General features: G+C 39.3%; 1 protein-coding gene and 1 long non-coding RNA gene across 2 annotated transcripts in view; one reads left to right on the forward strand and one right to left on the reverse strand.

Annotated features, from left to right (window-relative positions):
* pleca (plectin a) overlaps positions 1-22,617 on the reverse strand; it is a 296,093-nt gene that overhangs the window by 146,204 nt on the left and 127,272 nt on the right. The gene's annotated exons all lie outside the window — the stretch shown is intronic.
* On the forward strand, positions 7,931-9,177 carry LOC138241436 (uncharacterized). The gene is made up of 2 exons (XR_011190661.1): positions 7,931-8,014; positions 8,099-9,177. It is a non-coding gene; the product is annotated as an uncharacterized lncRNA (long non-coding RNA).

Raw genomic sequence — 22,617 nt, forward strand, 5'->3', positions numbered from 1 at the left:
AAACGACAGCATCTCGTAAACTAAGAGACTAACCTGCCAGCCCTGGTACTGTAATTCAGAACAAACGAATTAGCAGTAACGCCAAGTATTTTTCACACCTCCGAACACTATAACCTGTTCATTTCGTCAGGAGGAGGATGTTTTTATCCATAAAAGGCGCAGGGCGAACAAAACAAGAACTTTAGGTTGATGTCCTGAATGATGAAAGTCCTTCTCCACTTTCCAGGTCTGAGAAAAAAAAACCGCCTGTCGCCTGTCTGAATACTTTTTACAATACATTCCTAGATTTTTTGTCTTACATTCAAGAACATTATCTGATTCAAGCATGTAGCAACACCCTATAGTAAACGCCTGGTAATGTACTGTACCTCTTACTGAAGCCAGTATTCTACACCAGCTACTACCAGATGAGGAGGAGAACAGAATTTACCCTAAGGGCTGGTGGGTGCAACGTATTTTAAATAGGGATCTACATCGAATATATGAAAATGAGGAAACAATTCAACTGACAATTTACATATACTGTACAGCATACTTTGTTTACAAAAGTCATATTATGGATAGATCTCTTTGTACTTTAAAATAAAATATTTAAAAATGATCCTTATTATATTTCTATTTTTCACATTTTGATGAATGTGTTCAAAGAAGGAATACTTTTGGTGTAGTTTATGACTATTGAGGGTGATTCTAATTACAGGAGCTACATTCCTGTTTGTATCAAATGGCTACTTCACAGCCCATCAGCACACCATGGTACTGCCACTTCAATCTTCTGAAGAAGTTGCAATGAAACAGAACTTAAATGCCATGCTTGCCTAATGCCCACAGTAGCTTCGCACTAATTCAGAATGACTGATTGGGGCCGTCTTGGAATAATGATGTCTTTACAGATAGTTTGTGTTTTGTGGTTTTATTGCTCAAACTTCATGAGGTGATGTCTCTTATACACTAAGTGTCCCCTAGTACAAATGTACTGTATTGTTACATAAAGAATACCATTACAACTTATTTATAAAATTTGGTCAGCTGAGCAGAATAAACTGTACAGCTGTAATGGGTAATTTTAAAGAGCTGCTGAATCCTGCAGATTGTAGTTCCTTCTACACCCCTGTTGAAACTTATTCTTCTGAGAACCTTTAGAGAACATAATCTCAGCCAAATAAATAACTACACAAAAAGAATCGGCACTTATTTTAATATTTGTCAAGAGACACCACGTCATAATTCTCCAAACGCACAGTGTGTCAGTGATAGTGTTCTAGTGTTTGTGTACCCATATGCATGATCTATACCCACTACACAACTCCTATTGCCTGTCTAGAGATTTTAATTATCCCCACTTGCGAGACCTCAACTGACCTCAGAGCAGGTGAAATGTACTGAATTCGTGTCCTGGTCACCGAGACAGCAAATTCTTGGCATAACACGACATTCTGCTTCACCACTGCAAAAAGCCAGTTCAGTGCAGTGTTGAGACCAGACAGCAGCTGCTTGTCCCTTCTGCTGCAGGCTCATCTTTCCTGCTTCATCTGTCTAGGAGCCCTGGAGGCTCCAGTGATACTCCACAAAGTGTGCCTTTTTGTTTATCGTCAAACAGAATTCCAAACAAGCGTATTCAAAACATTCCATTGAAAGTGACTATTTTCTGGTTAGGAAGCTTTACTGGACAACAGGAAATGCTGAAAGACTCGCCCAGAACTTCTGACCTGTCTTAGATCTGATTTTTGTTAAGAGTGTTAAGAGTTTATAACCCACATATGCACTGTGTAGGGTGACTGTACTTGCCATTGTTAGATGTTGTACAATACTGCAGTTTGGTGGTAAAGAGTTTCATCAGGACTAATATAAATACTAGAAGTTGAAGATTAGTGTATAAATTAAATATCTGTACTTAATAATATTAACACTTTGCATGTACAGTATAGCACATCCCAGAGCACCACAATGTGCTTTTCAAAAGGGTAGAGACTCTACAAGTGCCACAACTTCTTTTGTTCTGCAAACTGAGGCACTAAGAGAAAACAGGTACAGTACCAAATTCTGCCAAATTAAAATTGGCATTAACATAACAACACACCAACATCTGGCAGCTAAGCATGCAGATTATTCGACGTTTGTGGTAATATCTGACAGGGCAGCATCCTGTCAGATATGATCGGCACATTTCGTTCTATGAAAATGTGACTGTGCTGTGCTAACACATGAAATATTTGAATACTTCTTTTCAGAAAATGATTGTGACTAATCTTTTAGAAGGTCCGTTTCAGTGAAAAAAAACTTAGAATGTCAAGGTTTCTGTCTACAGACTGAATTGTATTTATTAAATAAGTTTGTCAGATTCAATGATTCAATGAATGTAAGCTATTTTATTCGATCTGAGGTCCCGAGTAAATGAAACACAAGCCCTCGATAATGCAACAAAACAGAGTGGAAATTTACTGTTAAACATAATGAAAGCAGATACAATTGAAAACTTTAATCACATCTCCAGATAAGCTTGTTTTGACTGTGAATTCATGTTGTTAAGGTCACTGACATATTGAGTATTGACGCAGCGGAAGAAAACATTCATCGAGAAATTGTTTTTTACTCATAAAGGAAATGATTAAGATGGTGTTTGGTTGCTCAGCCACACTTCCTGAGGCAAATTAAGGAGCTTTCTAATCGGTAGAATCTGGACTGCATTCGGGCCACATTTCAACCATCGAATACTTCAAGAAGTGACCCCTGTTATCAGTTTTAAATGCACTGACTGGATACATCACTGACATTAGAGGTCCGCACGGGCATGAAATTGAAGCTCAAACCCGGCCGTACCCGAGACCTTGAGAATCGACCCGACCGAGCCGAGATTTGAAATTGATCACTCTCTTTTCCTCTCAGAGCGAGTAGACACGGAGAGGGATTCTCACAGACGCGGTATTACAATGTTTTGCTCGGCTGCTATGCGCTTTATTTGAAAATGACGTGCGCTGAGAAAAAACTGGTATTTTAAAAATCTGTAATAAGTATCTGTTTCTATCTGTTTCTGAATATGCGCACAGTCATTACTGGTTTTAGCTTTGTTACACACAGACAAGAGAGAGAATGAGAGATCTATGAGAGAATGCGAGCGAGCGCGCAAAATGAAATACGAATTTCCTCTAATAAAAATCAATATAAAACATAAAATAATAATAACTGATTTTCACTTATTAGAAAACCGACCCGCACCCGGCCCCAAACCCGATACTAAGTGACATAGGTTACATTTCCAGTTGATCAAGGGAATTCATAATTAACTTAAAGGGGCAGATACAGTATTGTAACGCTGACGGCCGACAAGCACCCTGTGATAGCAGGACCACAGCTACTGGGCTGTGGAGAGATCTCTCTTTGGCTCACGGGGCTAGGTCGCTGCAGAGAGACGCGGAAGTCCCGGGTTCGAGCCCCGGACGGTGCAGGGGCCGACCTAATGCGGCAAGGGCGCCCGCCAGAGCCCCCGTTGCGTTACAGTATAATCTGCAGAAAGTGCAGCAGTCATAAGAAACGCTGGGAATTTTGGACAGACCTCAAGAGGCAGTAATCATTGTTCATTCTTTTTGTCATCACAATCTCTCTTTGTATTGGCACAGCACTAGCATATACTGTGTTGCACATTTCGGTGTGCATTTTACAATGACGTACTGTACATTACTTCTCTTTATAAAACAATTCGCATTTTTTCTGTCTTCAGTGGATCTCAACTGATCCCAATTGATCAAAATATTTTCGTTGACCTCTGGCTGTAGGATCATATTTCCTAACATTACTAACTATAAAAGGTAAGCACAAAAACAAACCTTTATATGTTTTTAACTAGGAAACAGAATTTGTGAAAGATATGACAGGACAGAAAATAAACAAAGTAGAAAATGATAAGTTACTCTCACCACCTACTTCCAGCTAAAGCAGTTTTATTATCTCTAATCTTTAAGAATCACTAAGCACACAAATTCCAGATAAGTTTGGACTTTGAAAACTTGAGAAAAACCACCTCCAATTACATCTAATCTATTATTTAAACAAAGAAACTCATGGTTATCTTAAGCAATGACAGTGTATCCAGGCCGTGTACAGATGGAAAAGCTGCCATAAACTATGGGCCACATTGAAAAGGCCAACTCTGTAAACATGTCAGAAAGACCTAGGCACTGTTCAGAGAGTCCAAGATGTGTCTAGTCACCTGCCGGTTCAGGCTAATCAAATAGACTACCAGGACTTGGAACATACTACAGGATAGAGACTATAGTCCCAGTTAAACCTATAAATTAGCCCTAAATGACAGAAAGTTTGTCTTGGCAGTATTTACCAATAGCTTTACCAGTCCCAGTTATCAAGTACCAGAGACCAGAGATTCTTCCCTTTTAGGAGTTATAAAAAAAGCCAATAACAGATTTTTTTTTTCATTTTCGTACACATTGCACAAAGTAGAATATTTGCTTTATACAAAAGGTATGCTGTAAGTATAAACATTTTTTTTAATAAGAAGGCTTTAAGGGAACTATTGTGTGTCAAAAGTCCAATGACAAAATAAGTCCTGAGACTGAGAGAATGTGCTTGTGAGGTAAAAGGTCATTGTTCTGGAGTGTTCTAAGAAGAGTGGGAAGGCTCAGTTCAGTTTCCAACAAACAAGACACAGCCTTCAGCTGTCAAGGAGAGAGCTAAGTGTTATGGTGGTTTCCAGGAAATACACTCTTTGAGTAAGCCATTCTACTCCCTCTCTTGCTTTACATGAGGACTCTGTGGTGCATTATTTAAACTGGCAAGAGCCATGACAGGCTCCCGTACCTGAGAATATAGAGAAACAGATCTACAAATATAACCACACCGTGTAGTTTCTTCCATTTTCCATTCAACTGGAAAACCAACGTTGGAAATTACATTTACCTATCATTCAGATATGCACATTTTAAAATGCATAGCGCTCTCACAGATGTGCTTTGGTTCAAAGACTCATTGTATATACTGTCAGCCATCAAGCCTGTGGTTAAAGCCACAGAAATTCAAATAACCAAATAATACTTTAACACTGTAAAGTCAACCTCATTTTTAACTAAAACCTATTCAGGTTTTATCCTTTTAGAAAATTGTGTAAGGTTAAATTGAGATTCCTATGAAACTGAAAAACATTTGAAAGTGGCAAAATTTAAAATGGTATTTTCAAGTCTCAGCCTCTAACAATCAGCCATAAACCCATATCACAATACTGGTCTGTTGTCTTCACTTCAAAGAAATCCTTATAGCCAGAGACTCCAGGAGTTTCTTTAGGACCACGAGTGGACATGCAAGGTCTGCTTTAAGGAATGACAAGCATCCCTAAAGCAAAGGTAAAAGTTCACTGCTGGAATTGAGCTCTAAGAAACAGAAGTACCCTGGTTCGGTCACAGTTTTATTTAGACCCATTCCACTCTTGACCTTTAGCCTTAACCTGAGTAGGAAGCTGTTTCTTTTTAAACCCACCATTAAAGTGTCCAAACATGCCAGAGTAGGTGCAACCTTTATATACAAAGAAAACATATCGAATGGAAAAGTTGGAAAAAGAAATTCCCAATGGGATTGACATTGCTAATGACATTAGGTACTATAGAAAGTACAGATAGGACAACAATAATATTATGGTTTGGAATAAAATCCATGTAAAACAGAGAGTGAACAAAAAAACAAGCCAGCAAAACATGGGCTAATCAATTCCTTAATCTGCAGAAGGAGTCCTAATCATCACAGGATCAACCGAGTCTGTTGCCATCGTTCCCATGTACTTCCTGGACAACCCCACAGCGCGTCTGGCCGCAGCACAGCAGAGGAGGCAGCTAGAGCGAATAAAACATCCGACTGTCATCAGCCTCTTCACTGGGCCGGAAACAGCTGTGACCAGATACCTCGCCAATCCAGAGGAAGGACAGTAAACTGCGCAGGAGAAATGAGTCCTATTAACTCTTCCCTTGGCTTCTAAGAAATTACCAAGCTGTTTCTTTTCAACTACTGTTTTGTTAAGTTAAACTTTTATTTGAAGGCCAATTTACCTTGTGTCTGTTGCACTGCCTTAATGTGTGAGAAATGAAACGAGCACTGATTTAATCCTCTAGCTTCTGTTCTAAGAAACAGGTTAAGTGTGATGGGCAGAACACACCTGGGTGAACATGCACATCAAACCATCGAGAAAAGCTATTGTAGTGAAATTGCGTGACATCTTAAGATTTTAGATTTGACCAAAAAAAATCGCACAGCTCACATGAGAACTCTGGATATAGACCAAAGAATAATGCCGGCCAAAGATAATCCCGAAAGTCAGCTAATACATCACATGTGTGCTTCTTCCTCCCAAAGGTCTAGAAAGCTGTATGAAAATATCAAGTATTTATTCCTCCTTTACCATTATGTCATTGCCTGGTTTTATCATGGTAAATCCATCTAAGTGTCCCAACAGATGTCATCTTATTTGGCTTTTTTAGTAAGTGGTGTCTGATTTCTCTCTATAGATGTAAGATGAGCAGCCCTTAAGAACCACTGTTTGTCTTTCACTTACCAACAGTCCCACGACTCTAATGGAGACAATTCTCCTTCACTCATTTCATTTTAAGTTACATGGAATGACGTGTAATGGATGGCGGGTCCATCTTTGTCTTTTAGAACTGGCAAGAAAATGCAATCTGAACAATTTAAAATACATTTTTCTTTGTTTCTCCATCTCAAAAGGATACTCTTACATCTTCAGACAGCTGTGACACCTCCATGTCAGTCAAATTTATTAAAGTGTTTTTTTTTTCTGTCTGCAGTCGTTGCAGAACTACCAACATGCTTTTCAGATTCTTAGCATTGTTTTACAGATAACTGTGGACTCTGGAAACAATAGATTTTAAAACTTTATGCACCTTCTCTTCTTACCGCAGTTATGCTGTAAGGGCAGAGAAACAACTAGTTTAATAATCAGCTTCACAGATCTCAGGCGCCCTTCTGTCAGAATGGTAATGTCACAAGTCTGTGACGGTTATTGTTTTAGTGTGGCAACCAAGCATTTAAGAATCACGCCCTATGAACTGAAAAATTCCATCCAGACACTTTGAAATAGAAACAATAAAAAGCTTGAATCCAAACAGGTGAGAGGTGAATGCTGTCTGTTGGAATATAGTGGTAGAGATTACATTTGAGTGAGAAAAGATGTCCACATACTCCAGAGGACAGCATGTAATGACAGGATAATGAGAACTGGATGTTTCAAAGTCATTAAACAGAGAAAGGTCATTTCAATAGCATTATGCAGCATAGCTGCTTCTCCTGCACCTCAGTGTTATAAAACACAACAAGGAGAAAAGTTACAGTATAAACAACTTCCACCACACATTAGAAATACAAGATCACATATCTCTTTTTCTCTTTCTATGTGTGTATAAATGTAAACATTACACTTAAGCTGGCATAATTTAAAGTTTCCAACAGAACGTTAAAGGACACATTATTAAACTGTGATGAAGTATCAATTATTGAAAGGAACATATCCATTGAGAAAGCTTCATTATGTAAATGTTCCATTAAGGAAATCTCTAAATACAGACCTTTACTGTTAAAAATTATCTCTGATGAAATCTTAAATATAATAGATGATGTAAAGAATGACACAAAAGCCCCCATTATTAGACAGAATAAGCTTAAAGACTAAAAGGCTTCAGTTTGAACAATATATATACACATCCACCTTGTTTAAATGCATCTCCATTGAAGATGAAAAGTCACAAGTCACAACTGGCAACGGCCAGTTTGGAAAGTGGAAATTCAAGGGTTAATATACAGTACCAGCTTCACAATGAGACACTAGTCCTCTGCGTCAGTAGCTTACAGCCAGCGCTTACAGGGTTAAACCACATGTTCCTAAGGAGAGAGAGGGAGCGAGAGACTTGAGGCAGGGCAAGAGAAAGGCAGGCAGAGCAGACGGAGAGCGAAGACATCTCCACAACAACGAGTCCTTACCGACTGACTTTGTCAGCCGGTAAAGGTCAGTGCCTTTTCGGCTTGACGTTGTTCTTGTTTAGAGCTCGGGAACTTACCTTCACTGTCCTGCCTCTTGCGCTTTCTCCAGTGCCAAACAACAACCAATGTGACAATGTGGCCCAAAACCACCAGAGTCGGGAACACGTTTCCGGGGGGATTCGCCGGCATCAGGAGCGAGACCAGGTGGGAAGCGAGAACCGCTGACAGGTGGGAGGGGATGGGGGGGACTGGTCTTAAAAAAAAAAAGCCTGAGGTGGACTAGACTTGCTCTCACTTGCAGAAGTAAAGACGGAGAGCCTGCGCCCGAGATCCCCCCCCCTTGGTGGTTTACTCTCGGGCGGAGTCCCCTCCCCTGCCGTTCTCTTTTTGTGAAGGTCTCAGCCCTTCTCTCGCTCTCGATCTGCACTGCAGATACTCCTCCCGTGTTTTCCCGCTGCACGTTACAGGCAAGTCCTTCCTCTACTCACTGCTCCCGTGCTTTTACATTTACACTTCCATCTGTTTTTACAGAAGCCGGCTGCAGCACTGCAGCCCTGCAGTTTAGTTAATAATATATGAGACTCAGCCAGTGGCTCTGTGCCAGGATGTGGAATAAGAGTAAGCGCTAAAAAACGGTTTTCCACATTTGTCACTTTTACCTCCTTTACTTTTCTCACTCTTAAAACAGAATCTATCCTAACATGTTTCTTCTTGTTTATTTAAGTACCAACTGGCTTCTTGTACCCTTGTACTTGTTTTTGTCTGCTTTTGATTCCCAAAAACTTTTTTTTTGTTGTTGTTTCTTCTAATGGTTTCCTCATGTAGAAGGTCCCTGCTTATTTCTCTTGCTTTCCTGAGGATATTTCCACCCAAAAGTTAGCTTAAGGCAGTTCTGTTTTTTTTTTTAAAGAAACATGTTCCCTTCCTATCAGCCGGGATAATATTTCACCCGTCACCAGTAAGCTCATCTCTAAATAGAACCAGCTGTGGTTTTCCACGTGCCTGGATGAGACAAAGCACATTGAAAAAGGCAGCCAGTTCTTCAGGACAATCCTGTCCTTGAAGAGGCTTTAAAAATAGTATTGCGACAAGGAGTTCCCTCTAAACAAATACCCCTGCCTCCCCAGAAGAAAGAAAATTAGTGTCTTGGAGCAATGCTTAAAAAAATAAAAGGAGACCTTTTTTAAACACTGAAGTCTTGTTTTGTTTTTTTACATCACATCTTACTGTACGTTATACCTTAGAGGTCTGTTTTAAACAGATGTGAGGATCAATGTATCACCCAGGGGTTCTTAATTTTTTCAATTGCACCCTTTCCTCCTTTCCTTGTGTTGTCTTTACTTCTAATGTGCCTAAGATGAATGCTTTACTTACAAATCAATAAAAGCCCCTGTTATAGAAGAAACAGACCAGCCCTTATCACTAAGCAAATATCAACTACTTTAAAGTTCAAACACCCTTAAGCAAATGCAGGAAAGCTACAGAAGCCAGCCACAGGACAACTTCAAAGCTGACCTATCTAGGAGAGACAGGTGAAAGCATTTTGCTATTGCTCATGTCCAAAAACTCGTTTAAAGAAATAAGTCCTTCCCTCTTGCCTCTCCATGCAAATGACAGCCAAATGCCACCTACCATGTCAGCTCCGGAGGTTACTGGAGGGAGGGAGACGGTCATGAGCCGTGGCAGTAACAGACAAATAAAGACGACACATTAAACCTATTTCAGGTCTGCCACAGCGAGGACAGGTTTAAAAATGGAAAAGCATCTGACTTGGACAGTGAAGGTCAGAACACAGGCTGCGTACTTTTCTCCTCTTGAAAATATACCCCATCTCACACATAACCCAGAAACTCACTCCTCACACCCCACCGATTCAGGGACCTACCAGGTATGATCTTCATCGGGAGCGCAGGAGGAAGAGGGCAGAGAGGTGGCTGAAACAGAGGAGAGCGGTTTGGTGCGCTCTGCCTGGTATCTCTCCTTTTTTTCAATTTTGACAGCCCATACCTCCTGCTTGGATATGTCAGTGTGTTCCCCTGTGTCCTTACAATTAGCGGTTGTTGGGGATGGGGTGGGGGGGGGGTGTTGTATTGGAGTTTGAGATGGATAAAAATATCACGCTGGTCATGCTGTCACAGTTAGAAACTGATGAAACGTATCTGGCGTCGGCATTGCTACCCATTAGGGCTTCTTGTTTTGAAGGTGGAAGGCTATTCTGTCACCCTTTCAGCTTATAAAAAGAGCCTCCAGGTATTTTGAAAGAGAGGTCACAATCTGGTCAAGAATGGGAGACCTTGGAGATTATGTGCAATATAATGAGTGTTATTTACAATTACTTCAAAATACATACTGAATCTCTTCTTTTTTTTTGTTTTCACTACACGTAAATCTTGACATATAACAAACTGTAAAAATCACTTTCTTCCTATAGAACTCCTCCATAGTAATATACTGGTAATTCACTGTAGATATGGGTGGAGTGGCAGGTCTGGGTCACAACACTGAGAACATATAATTAAGTAAGATGTCAACATCCATAAACCAATGATTTTCATGCTATAATGAATTGCCCATTACAAGCAAGCATGGTTATAATCTGCAAGAAAGGTAAAATGAGATAAATGACAGCAAAATCTGAAGCCAAAATCACAATTTTCAACCAGCACGCAAAACTGTTTGCTCTAAGCACATTAAGGTTAGGCAACTGATTTAATGTCAAAGTTTTTTTTGTCTGAGGAATACCCCGAATCTGTAACAAACTACTGCATTTGGAATTTATAGTGGACTTAACTGCAAAAATAGCTCAGGCGTTATCTGCCCTATTAAAAATTCCTTTGCCTTTAACCCTCACTGCTGCATCCAATGGATATTAAACCCTCACCATTGTTTCTTAGTATCGCTTAAACTACCTCTTCATCCCAGATTTCTAATAAGGAAAGACCACCTACCCTGTGGCAAATCAACACAGAAGCAACAGAGCTTCATCTTGTCCTGCAGAGTTTCCTTCTTTAAAACAAAACTCTCGCGCCGGATGCTTAAACTACCACAACTGAAAGCTGTTGGTTTAGTCAGCACAGCTTAGGAAAAATAGGAAATAAAAGGAAACACATTGGCCCAAGAATTATTCATCAGAGCGCGTTACACAATGGAAATAACATGGATGGTGCAGTACTTTCGAAAGTGTACCGTAAGAAATTCCATACACTGTATTGTATAAACACAAGTAGCCACATTTATTTTAAATGACAAACTGGAGAGACAGCATGGAAAGTATAGTCCGAATTGCTTGACTCCCTTACAAAGAAGCCCCATCTCTTTTGGAGAGCAGCACACAATGCATAAAAGCCACATATATAGTAAGTTTGTGAACTATGAATTTCAAAAACAGCTCTGCACTCAGTCAAGACAGTATTGACAATAACAAGAAACTGAATTCACATTCACTAGCATTACTATTGCATCTACCCACCTGTAGGTAAGCAGAAAGCAGAGCAGATGATTAGATTTGGTCTTATCATATACTTTGTGTAGAATGCTTTTATGAAATATGCATAATCAACTTTGATTACTTGTATTAAGCGGCTTTTGTTGCTTTTGCAAATTACATAACTAAACCTTCTTTGCTGCCATAAAATTTTTAAAAGCTGTAAATAGAGCTTTCTACATACTAGGTGTCATTTATGCATACTTGTCTGTTTGCAGATTACACCAATTGAGGACAAACCAATAGCAACAGTCCCTGGAACAGTCGGTAGGGAAAGAGTTTTGAGTAGAATTCTTAATGCTACCCTTGGAATCACCTGTACTGAGAAATGGACAGGACTGTGTTAATATTTTACTTTGAGCGAAAGGCGTCTCCCAGAAAACAAACATCTGGATGGGTGGACCTAGAAGACGTCCAGATTCTATTTCTCAGACCTTGAAACAAATGGCCACGCCCTGTACAACCTCATTTAATCAGCACGTTTATGTCTATATCTACACTGCAACAAGTGGAATTTTTAAGATAGTGAACACAAGAGCTTTGCTGAATTAACTCCATGCAGATAAAAATATATTGTACAGAGTTGCTTTAAACCAAGAAGTTCTGGCAGAAAACCAATTACATGCAGCCAAAACACAAAGCATAAAATGGAGCAGTCTGGTAACTTGACCATTGTTCAAAACCTAAAGTAATCGGTATGTACTTCACAGCCTCGGCATGAGGCAAAAGGGAAATTTCAGTTTTTTCTAAGCAGTTTACTTTAATAACACAGGACCTTTACAATGCTTGTTTACCAAATGAATGTGTACTGAGCACATATTAGACTTTGCTTGACTATTAATTTCTATTTTCACTTAAATACAATGTAGAATATAATGTTTTATTTTTTCAGCCTTTTCAGTGCTTGGAATAAATCAATCAAGACTCAATGAATACAGCAGTTCTTACATGTTACATAGTAAAGCAAATAACATTTCAAAGTCATTCTTCCTGAAATGGACAAAGTACAATCTGTTGCTGGCACAGACCCCAGAAAGTATAATATATCTTCCCATCATAAACACTGCCGATTTAGACAGCTGTTTATTTCCCTCTTAAACGTCATTTGCTTAGTCCTATGCCATTTTTATTTGACAAGACAGTGTACAGTAGGTTTCTTATCAATAAGCAGTTAAGAGAACACCACTTTGTAGTATCAGTCCAGATATACAGGTAAATAAAATCAACGACTTGTGTAAAAAGCTTCTTTGGCATTCTTGTACATATATGACAGAAAAGGACATTAGCAAAGAACAGTCAATTTTCTAAGGATGCTATGTCTGTGAACAGATTTGTAATGTCTAAAATGATACCATAGGAAAACACTTCTAAATTCTACCCCAATCCCCCAAAATATTATTTAAAAAAACAGTATCTTGATTTGTTTGTTTTTTTTGGTATGATAGTCTACCAGTCTACTCTAATGTATGAGCACAGAAAACTAATGAGTGGAGCCTAAGGTAGTTTTGAAGTTATAAAGAAACATAAGATGGGGTTTCACCATTCATCATAACCAAAACCTTTGTTCTTCATGATTGCCCATCATAAACTAATTTACTATCTTTACGTTTACGCTTAATTATCACATTTTGATAATAAATACATTCATCATATTAGATATTTTAAAATGTAAATAGAAAAACTACATTTAATTCTTGTCTCAAATTATTTCTCCATTTATGTGCTGAAAGTAAGGATAAACTGAAATTGTCAAATGCCAAATTCGAGTTGATTTCACGCATTATATGTTGAGCACCACAAATTCAATCAATAGCATACAGTACAGTTACTTAAACACAAACAGACTCATAGCATGGCCTTAAATATTAAATGCATTTGTCCCCTTACTCCTTAATACGATGGGATGTGGCAGTTAACACATGTCACAAGATGACCACTGTTCTCCCCGTGTTCAATAAAGTAAATATATGGACACTTTCCTAGTGCTTCATAGATGTGCATGAAGATCACTTTTCTTTAGAAACAGAGTGCATTCATCTGTATGCATGATCTTATAAATGTATTAAATGCAAGTGCGTTTGTGCTTTGCAACTGCAGATGAATGCACATCTTTTCTGAAATACATGCCAGGCTATTAATGGAGCTACATTGCACTGCGTGTCAGTAATTATACTGCACACATTTCAGCAAGGTTTCAGCTTTCATTTGGAGAAGTCTGGAAAAGCACACCAGAGTCTGCCTTTTATAGATATGGTGATCTAACAACAGAGAATATGCTGACAGGGAAGAGAAGAAGCTATCGGGTTGTCTCAAAGTTGGGCTGTTTTATGTATTAAAGTCACAAATTTGATATAACACATTAGCTTTTGATACATAAATGCTATGGAGACATCAGATAAAAAGATCAGAATCTGATATGGTTGTCAGCATATATTCATGCGTAAAAGAACTGTAATTATGCTTATGTTTGATCTTCAAAAGAGACTTATCACTCTAATTATCCTATGTTTTTATATTACATATATAGATTTTGAATATGGTTTTAAGGCATAATTTTCATGAATTCATTATATTGAGTATCAATATAATATCACACTGTGATAAATTCAATTGACTCTAACCTTTGCATGAGCACTAAATTCATTAGAGTTGACTGAACACAGGTTCAGTGAGGTGATGCAACCTGCTGACTTTCAAGCCTTGTGCAAATTGAGGAAGAATAAGTGAAAGGAACCAAGGCGCACAACTTATCACAAAAACAACCTCTGAACTAAGTCGCTCACCTGGGGTGTTCACAGACACTATTTCTTGACCTGACAAGAGGTTACAGCCAAGTGTAGTCAGTCAATGACAGACCACAATCAGGGAGACCATGAACCTCAACAAAAGTGATCAGGAGGTCCAGGTCTGTCCATGAGGGTCCAATTGCTACAGAACTCCACTTGTAGTGAATAAGTGGCAGAATGACTGTAGGTATGAGGCAGTGCGATGGCTCTGCGGCTAAGGATCTGCGCCTGTGGCCGGAAGGTTGCTGGTTTGTATCCCGTGGCCGGCAGAGGAATCCTACTCCATTGGACCCTTAACCCTTAACCCCACCTGCTCCAGGGGCACCATATAAATGGCTGACCCTGCGCTCTGACACCAAGCTTCTCTCCCTGTCTGAGTGTCTCATGGAGAGCAAGTTGGGGTATGCGAAAAGACAAATTCCTAATACAAGAAATTGTACAGTATACGGCCAATAAAGTGACCTTAATCTCTTAATCGATCCCACACTGGTCATGTGCTGGGGCATGGCTTGTTCTCCTTGCTGTAGGTTCATGCTGACATGGCAGCATCCCATGTGTGCATGTCTGTGTCTGCCCTGCATCCCGTCCAGGACCTACCCTGCTGGATAGCTTCCCCATGACCATGTACTGGATAAAGTAGTGATGGATGGATATTTGCTGGCTAGATAAGCTCAGTATACCTACTTCAAAAATATTTGTCTTCTACCCAATAGCTTTGTGAACATGTAGCAGTGGCAGAATATTATTAGTTTACCAATATGTATTCCTCAGGTGAGGAATTCAGACATGAGTCAAGGTTTTGAACAGGCAGTTGTAGTATCAGCAATAGTTGTACTGTGGAATTAAACATCAATCGTAAATGTAAATGAGCACTGCTTTGTGAATTGGCAATTATTTTTACTTTATCCCTTATTATTGATAATTACTACCCATCGAGAGACCTGCATCCTTCTGTCATCAGAAAGCGGTTTTATCCAGTTGAGGGTCAACCTGGAACCTATCCCACGAGGATAGGGCACAAGCTGGGACTACACGCTGGGCAGAATGCAAGTCCATTTCAAACACACGCAAGCACACAGGGACAATGCTGAAACACCAATAAACAGGAGAACCTGGATACAACCCACATCAACACAGGGAGAACATGCAAACTCCATACAGATGGCACCTCAGGCAGTACTCCAGCTCAGGACCCAAGACTGAAAGGCAGCAGCTCTCAGAAGGTGATAGTAAAGCTTTACTAGGACACACTATTGGTCAGAGTAGTATAAATCAGTTTGACTAGAATTGCTTGGCCCTTTATCACCAAAACACTGCTGAATGGAATGCAGTGCAAGGACTTATTGTTTATTTTAGTGATAAACAAAAAAGAAAGAAAAACTCTGCTCGAGAATGTTAGAAAAGCCAAGATTCTTGCACATCAGATGATTACATTTTAAAATTGCTACTCCTCTACAACCCAGCCCAGTATAATGAGATTATATGTACTGAACTAACCACGCACGTATTCGCAATATCATTGCAATGTGAAGTCTTTCACTGACGGAGAGGAGATTGTTTTCAGTGCCACCCACCAAGTTAACTGCGAAGCTGAGATAAAACAGCTGTTAGCACTGGGTGTCCAACTCAGTATATTAGACTGTTTCTATTGCTACTGCATCATTACTTATATTGATTAAAAGTACAGTATGCAGGCGTGGAAAAGTGTGTTTCATAGTTGTAAAGTACTAAACGCTGCGAGTCCAGTTAGTGTTAAAATAGTTTTTATTTTTCCCCCGTTTTAAATGTAAAAATAACAGTCAATTTAATAAATTCTGAAGTATCTGACCACGTGAAGCGCAGCTAAATCAGCGTACAAATGGCTTCGGTACTGAGAAAGACATTTCCAGTGATCGCCTACATAACTTGAATAATCACAGAGGTAGAAATCGTTTTTCACTTTCACCATGAAATGTATAGTAAATAATTTCTATTTGATCCGATTTTGTTTTGGTCAGCAAAACAAGACAATCACTGCTATGAAAATGTTGCCTGACTCGTTAAAACACACCCCTAATTAAAACGAATCTGGCTGGACCGCCCTCAAAGGGTTAGAAAAAGAAAGACCACAAATTTCGAGCATTTCCTACCTTGGCCCTGTTGAATCAAATCTTCCATGAAAGATCTACCATCATCATTCTCCATTTCTTTTTTCAATTATTTTTTGTACAGGCACCTTCACTGTCAGTCCAAAGACCACAAAAGAAGTTATGGGACAAGCGCAAGGAAAGTTTCCCTCTGCAGCTCCTCAGACCTGTACTGTTATGTTACTGCTGCAGTGTCCATACGAAACAGGGGTGTGGAAGCAAAGTTTGGGGTGGCAGGTTAAAGCTTGTTCACCTACCTAACAGACACGTCGAGTCAAACCCTATCCTAGCGGCAATGTTTTAAGGAAAGGAAATGTGTGAAACTGATTGGAGCCAGGCTCTTGCTCAGTCTCAGCCCAACATACACAGAAGCCGTGCTGGGTGTAGCGTGGGCCAGGGGAAACTCTGGGAAATCTACCCGCCCCCCTAAGTATTTCTTCAGCATTAGTAAGCGCTATTCCTTTAAAAACAATCCACTGTTAATTGGAGGAACAAAACAACTGTTGCCAATCAGACACGGTTTCCTGATTCATTCCTGTGCCAGGAAAAAGGAAACGCTACTTACTGCTCTAGACCTCCACGGTCACATGTACATCCCGGCATATTTATAATTAGAATCTGTCGGTCTCCAAAGAACCGTCACCCAAAACAAGAAAGTTTTAATTACAGCAGATTCTGAAGTACGTCTAGTGACCATATATAGATATTTTTGTGCAACTGAGAAGATTATCCAGTTTACCGAACTGATCATTAGTTTTCACGCATATTTACTTTTTAAAATGATTTACACCTCTTATTTTTTAAATCACTGTCGCGCGTAGAATTGATTGAATATACGAGTTTAAAAACCTTGATGAAAATAAGGACCATGTTGCAATTCTTATTCATAACTTATTCGATATATTTTAATATAGAATTATAACATAATTCTTATTCGATATATTTTACTAAGGGATGAAACATCGGCTGTTGGATTATATGATGTTACAGTTAAAAGAGCAACGTTTGCTGTTATAACCAACAAAAACGTTGCCAATTACTGTAAACTTTGGACAGTTTAATTACTATCCCAGTCACTCAGGTACATCTTATATACTGTAACTGCAATACGTGGGTAAAACTACAGTTCAAAAGTGTGTTAACTTGATGTTTTTAAGACTATATTAAGATGTCTACTATATTCCTAGGCAGTAGTACAATGTTCCCACTTTAGAATATGGAGCACGAGTTCCTTCAGTCCGGTCTGAGTAACAATAAAGCGATGTTCATAAAAATGCAACATTTACAGTGCGCTACAAACCCTAACTTCACATACAGTATACATTATACAGTATACTGAGTATTCTCAGAACCCCGGACTTTTTTAAAACTCCAGTGGGTTTCCTGTTTTCCCATTTAAGTCAATGAAGAGTAAATCCTATAAAATACCTAATCTGGCATTATATGTTGTTTTTTCTCCTTGAGTTTCTCTTATATTATTGTTTCTGCACTCATATGTCGCCCATATATGCGGTGTACTGTACTGTACACGAAAAACAAAAAATAAAAAGATACAAATAATAATCGATCACATGAAGGAGTGCTTGTAAAAGAATAACTGAGTTGACGGTCAATAGTATCTTTTTATTTGAAACGATTTTTTTTTTACATTTGTTAACACATGTGAGTTAAGCTGTTGTTGCCCTCATGGGCTTTTCGTCGGCTGCGGAACCAGAGATCAATGAGCCGCAATAGCCTAATACAGTCTCAAGGGGGTATTAGAAGGTTAAATTGCACAGCAGGCGGCAGTATTGAGTTCGTGTGGGGTGACAGTACAAGAAGGCGAAGACATTGATTTGATCAATGTCAAGCAATGAAACGGAGGTCTAATAGTAGTTTGACGATTGGCGGCCATCGCCAAGTTTCCTGATCTGTGTCAATTAAGTCAATTATCCCTAATAGAAACGTTGTAGACATTTTGTAGTCCCTAATTTTCTACTGTTGCTTTTCTGTATCAAACTCCATCATGAGTGTCATCTCCTGCTAATATTCTCCTTCCCTTTCTAAATATGGTAATAGAGTATTATTCTGTTGCGCTACTGAAATACATAAAAAACGTCCATTTTACATTCACGCTAATTTGTTTAAATAACAGAGAGCCAGAATCAGGAATCAAGAAACCAAGTGTGATAGATTTAAAAGTATCAAGTCTCTATTAATGAAACATGAAGTGGGAGTTTATTGCATAGTTATCCGTCACAAAATCCAAAAACATAAAAAAACTACTTGTTATGTTACATATCAGTATCATTCTAGACCGTATGAACATAAATAATATTCTCTATATATTACAATGTTTTCTTTTGTCATTATAAATCCATAATCGATTGAATTTCTGGTTATGTTTTTTACATAAATTGGACCTCAATAGGTTCACATGTGGTAATAATTTTTTTCTATCACCTCAACATAAGTTCCAGTGGTGATATCTCTATTAAAGTAAGCATGGGCTATATGTGTCCACAATTCCAGCTGGTTTTATTAAGAAAGCTCCTTTTTAAAGGTATAAATAAAAGCATACAGTAACCAAATCTTGCATTCATATGGCAAATGAGAGGCGTGTTATAGAAACATTAAGAAGTACAGTGGAGGCGTATGCTTTCATTAGGGCCAGACCCTTTCATAAACATGCAGTGCAACTCATGTTTCAAGTCATTACAGAACCTGTAATTAAGGTGAACAAGAGTGTAGCCAAAGTCTTTATATACAAAAAGGTCGGTGTGTGCCAGTACGTCCAAGTTCTAGCTTTTGATTTTCAGCAAAGGACACCAAATGTGTTGAGAGAAAAATGAAAATGTTCACTATCTCTATTCTGCAGATGTTCTGTGCATACATCTGAGATCCATCCAGATTGGGGATAAGAACCATCGCCTCTTTATACGACTAACAAGGAAGGGCAGAAGCTGTAAGACAATCCACATCCATGCAAATGTCTCCTACTCTCAAGGCCCATGTGACCTTCTCCAGCAGGAAAAGAAGTGGAAAAAAAAGAACATGCAGTCATGGCCAAAGAATTGAGTCTCGCAGCACATGAGAGTTGGCTCCAGCGCTGAGAAGAAACGATGAAGAAATTGAAACCATTGGGAAGCCGAAGTGGGGGGTTCTCGGTCGCAAAGCACGTGACGAGCTCAGCCCCACGTGGCACGAAGGCACCGGCCAGCTGTTCCTGCTTCAAACGACTGGAAACCACAAGACTTTCTTCCCTCACCGAGCACGATCTCTTCGAGTTCCAAATTAACGCCACAAGCCGACATTACCCAGCGTGGCTTTTCAAAGAGTAACATTTGCTACGCTGTGGCAGGGCACTCCGGAAAAGTTTTAACTGTGCTCCGTAATTCCCTTTTCCGGAGGGAGGGGGTGCTATGCAGGGGATATAACACTTTTCAATTAGCTCGTGTAATTCTGCCCGGAAATGCAACCGTGCATTATTAAATCAACTGTCCTTGCTAATATATGCATATTTGACCAGTGCACATCTCTTTCTATTCACATGTAAAATAAACATTTGTGGAGGAGTAGGTAACAGCTGTCTTGTACAAAGTCAATATTAGTTGTGTGTGCTGACACAAATGAACCATTCTGGATTATATTATGCGTCTGAGCTGTTAACCTAGAGGCTCACAACCCACAGGTAAGATGTGAACTAAATGTGCAAGTGCATGCATGACAGTGGAATTAGATTAATTACACTGAAGGTAATTACAGTGTGGCAAAGCTGGCCAGTGATGTAGTCCTAGTGCACGCCACTCCCCCACTGGGAGCTAGGCTCCAAATCTTACAATAATCCTCTGATTTGCATCTGTCAGTGGGAATTCCTTATCTCCTATAAAATCGACCAACATCTCAAAACAGAAAGAGGTCTGTCTGTTGATAAAATACGACCTTTTCTTCTGTCATCCTTACAGCAGCCCACCTATAAAGCCAACATAAGCTTGCACAGATACACCCTCCAGCTGTTAACACCAGAAACTGTAACAAAGTGCACACAGGGGCAAGGTGCAGAACAAGGGCTATTGTGGAGTTTCTGCTTTATAGGAGGGGCAGAATACACAACTCAGTTGCAAGATTAGAGATCACAACCGCTGTTTCTCCACTATCAAAACCCTATCACAAAAAAACAGAAACCATTGTAGTTCTAGAATTTAGCATCATGAATACATATTTTGCATTATAGTACATTACTTTTCATATTTTGCAAGCCGAACCTATTTTCACTCTTTGTGAGAAGAGAATGTAAAAAAAAAGTAGTTCTTATCCACTAAAGCCCAGGGCCTGGAAAGGATATATGATACCAAAATGTGATCCCACTTTTCAGTTGCTTAGTAACTATTGTCTTGTCAAGGTATTTATCCATTATGGGATGCGATGACCATGCTTTTCTCCCTCCATCGAAACAGAGCCATGTTCTTACTCCTTTCCCTGCATGGCTGCTTATTTGTTTATTCTGCTTTGCATCAGACACCAGAATAATCGGTGTGTCAGAATTGTTCTTGTGTGTGTGTCTGTGCACAAAGTACAATGGATTGGTGTCCCATCCCACCTTCCTGCCCTGTGCCTTATGCTTCTGGGCTGGGCACCATGCTGCCATGATCTGTACTGGAATAAACAGTTTTCTGATAATATATGAATGCATGGACCTAGTTTTCCAACAGCCTCTGCCTTTATTTGTCTTGAGAGTTTGTTGGTTACTATGTAGAGTGGCTACAATATGCATTTCATTGTACAGTACATGTTCGGTACTGTACAGTATGAATGTACACAACTAAAAGGTAACTAAATTAGTTTTCTTTAAGAATGCTTTATAATGAACACATATCAACTACAGGTGATTTTGAAAAGCAAGCTAGGGTTCATTGTGACTTACTGACAATATTTTCCAGAAAATCAAAGAAGTTCCAGCTATTTGAAATTGAGCATGGAGAGGGAGGTAAAGATGAAAGAGGCATTTCGTATTGGCAGCTCCTTATCTGCAATATGACTCATTAAAACAAGTAGTCAGAGAGCACAAAAAGCCTTTTTTAACTGACCTCAATAAAGGAAATCAGAAACCACCGAACAGAGCCAAGCACAAGGCTTCCTGCGCCGAACACAAGTTACATAAAGCCCAGCACAGTCGACCATTCATTCCTTCATTCAATCATCTATTTTTTTTGCACTTGCCATTTCAAAAAGAACGCCTTCGTAAATATTTGCCACAGACATAAATTACTGAAAGCCTGTATCACTGCTGGCAAGAATCAGGGGTCAGAAACAAGCTGTGTCACACACAGCCTGTGCAACAGAACTCCTTATTTGAACACATCTGGTTTTGCACAATAGAAATGAATCAGACAACCCTGTCTCAGTTTTCCTCAGATTCTACAGAAAATAAAAAGAAAAGCAGACAAATTACCATCAATAAACATTTAACTGGAAATAAGTTAGCACTAACATTTGTATTATACCTTTCCAGAAACAATTCCAAAGTAGACACTGCTTTTAAATGATTAGAAATCAGGAACAAAGATTGTGGCATTTGTACCTCTTTAGGACGTGGGCTGGTACTACAACCCAACAAGAAAGTTGCAGAGATATTGATTTTTAAAAACTCTGTATGTTTTCTGCTTCACCTCCAAACCGATGTTTTAATAACACCCAATCTAAATGTTCTTCAGCTGTAAAAAAAATCATGCACCAGTTTTCTAGAGATAACTAGCATTTTAGTACATGTGCTCCTACCACATTCTTTACGTTCAGCTGTGCCAATCCCTGTTTCAAACAGAAATGCACAGCAAAAAAGCAAAGTAAAAAAATCAAGGTATTTTACAGTTCTTCAAATAAAAAAGCCACATTTTGGCAGGTCAGGATAGAAAACCGATTATACCTTATGGGTTAGACGTAGCCATCCCATCTTTGTAACCACCACTACCATATTGAAGCAAACCTCATACAAAACAACACATACACATAGAACCTAGCAACACCAATGACATCACTCCCAGTAGAGCGGAAGAAGGAAATGGAATTGGAAAGTTTTCAAACCTTCTTCGGGGTTGGACTCTGTTGAGTCTGCTTGCGATCCTCCCACTGTAGGGACCTGCTGAACTGTAATCACTTCCTCTGTCACGGTCACTTTGTGATCCTCTATGATGGAGTCCTGTGTGTTGGCATCTGTTTCTTCTGGAGATTCAGCTGTGTCTGGCACAGGGAGCTC

This window comes from Lepisosteus oculatus, chromosome 10 (assembly GCF_040954835.1).
Source record: "Lepisosteus oculatus isolate fLepOcu1 chromosome 10, fLepOcu1.hap2, whole genome shotgun sequence".
Lineage (NCBI taxonomy): Eukaryota > Metazoa > Chordata > Actinopteri > Semionotiformes > Lepisosteidae > Lepisosteus > Lepisosteus oculatus.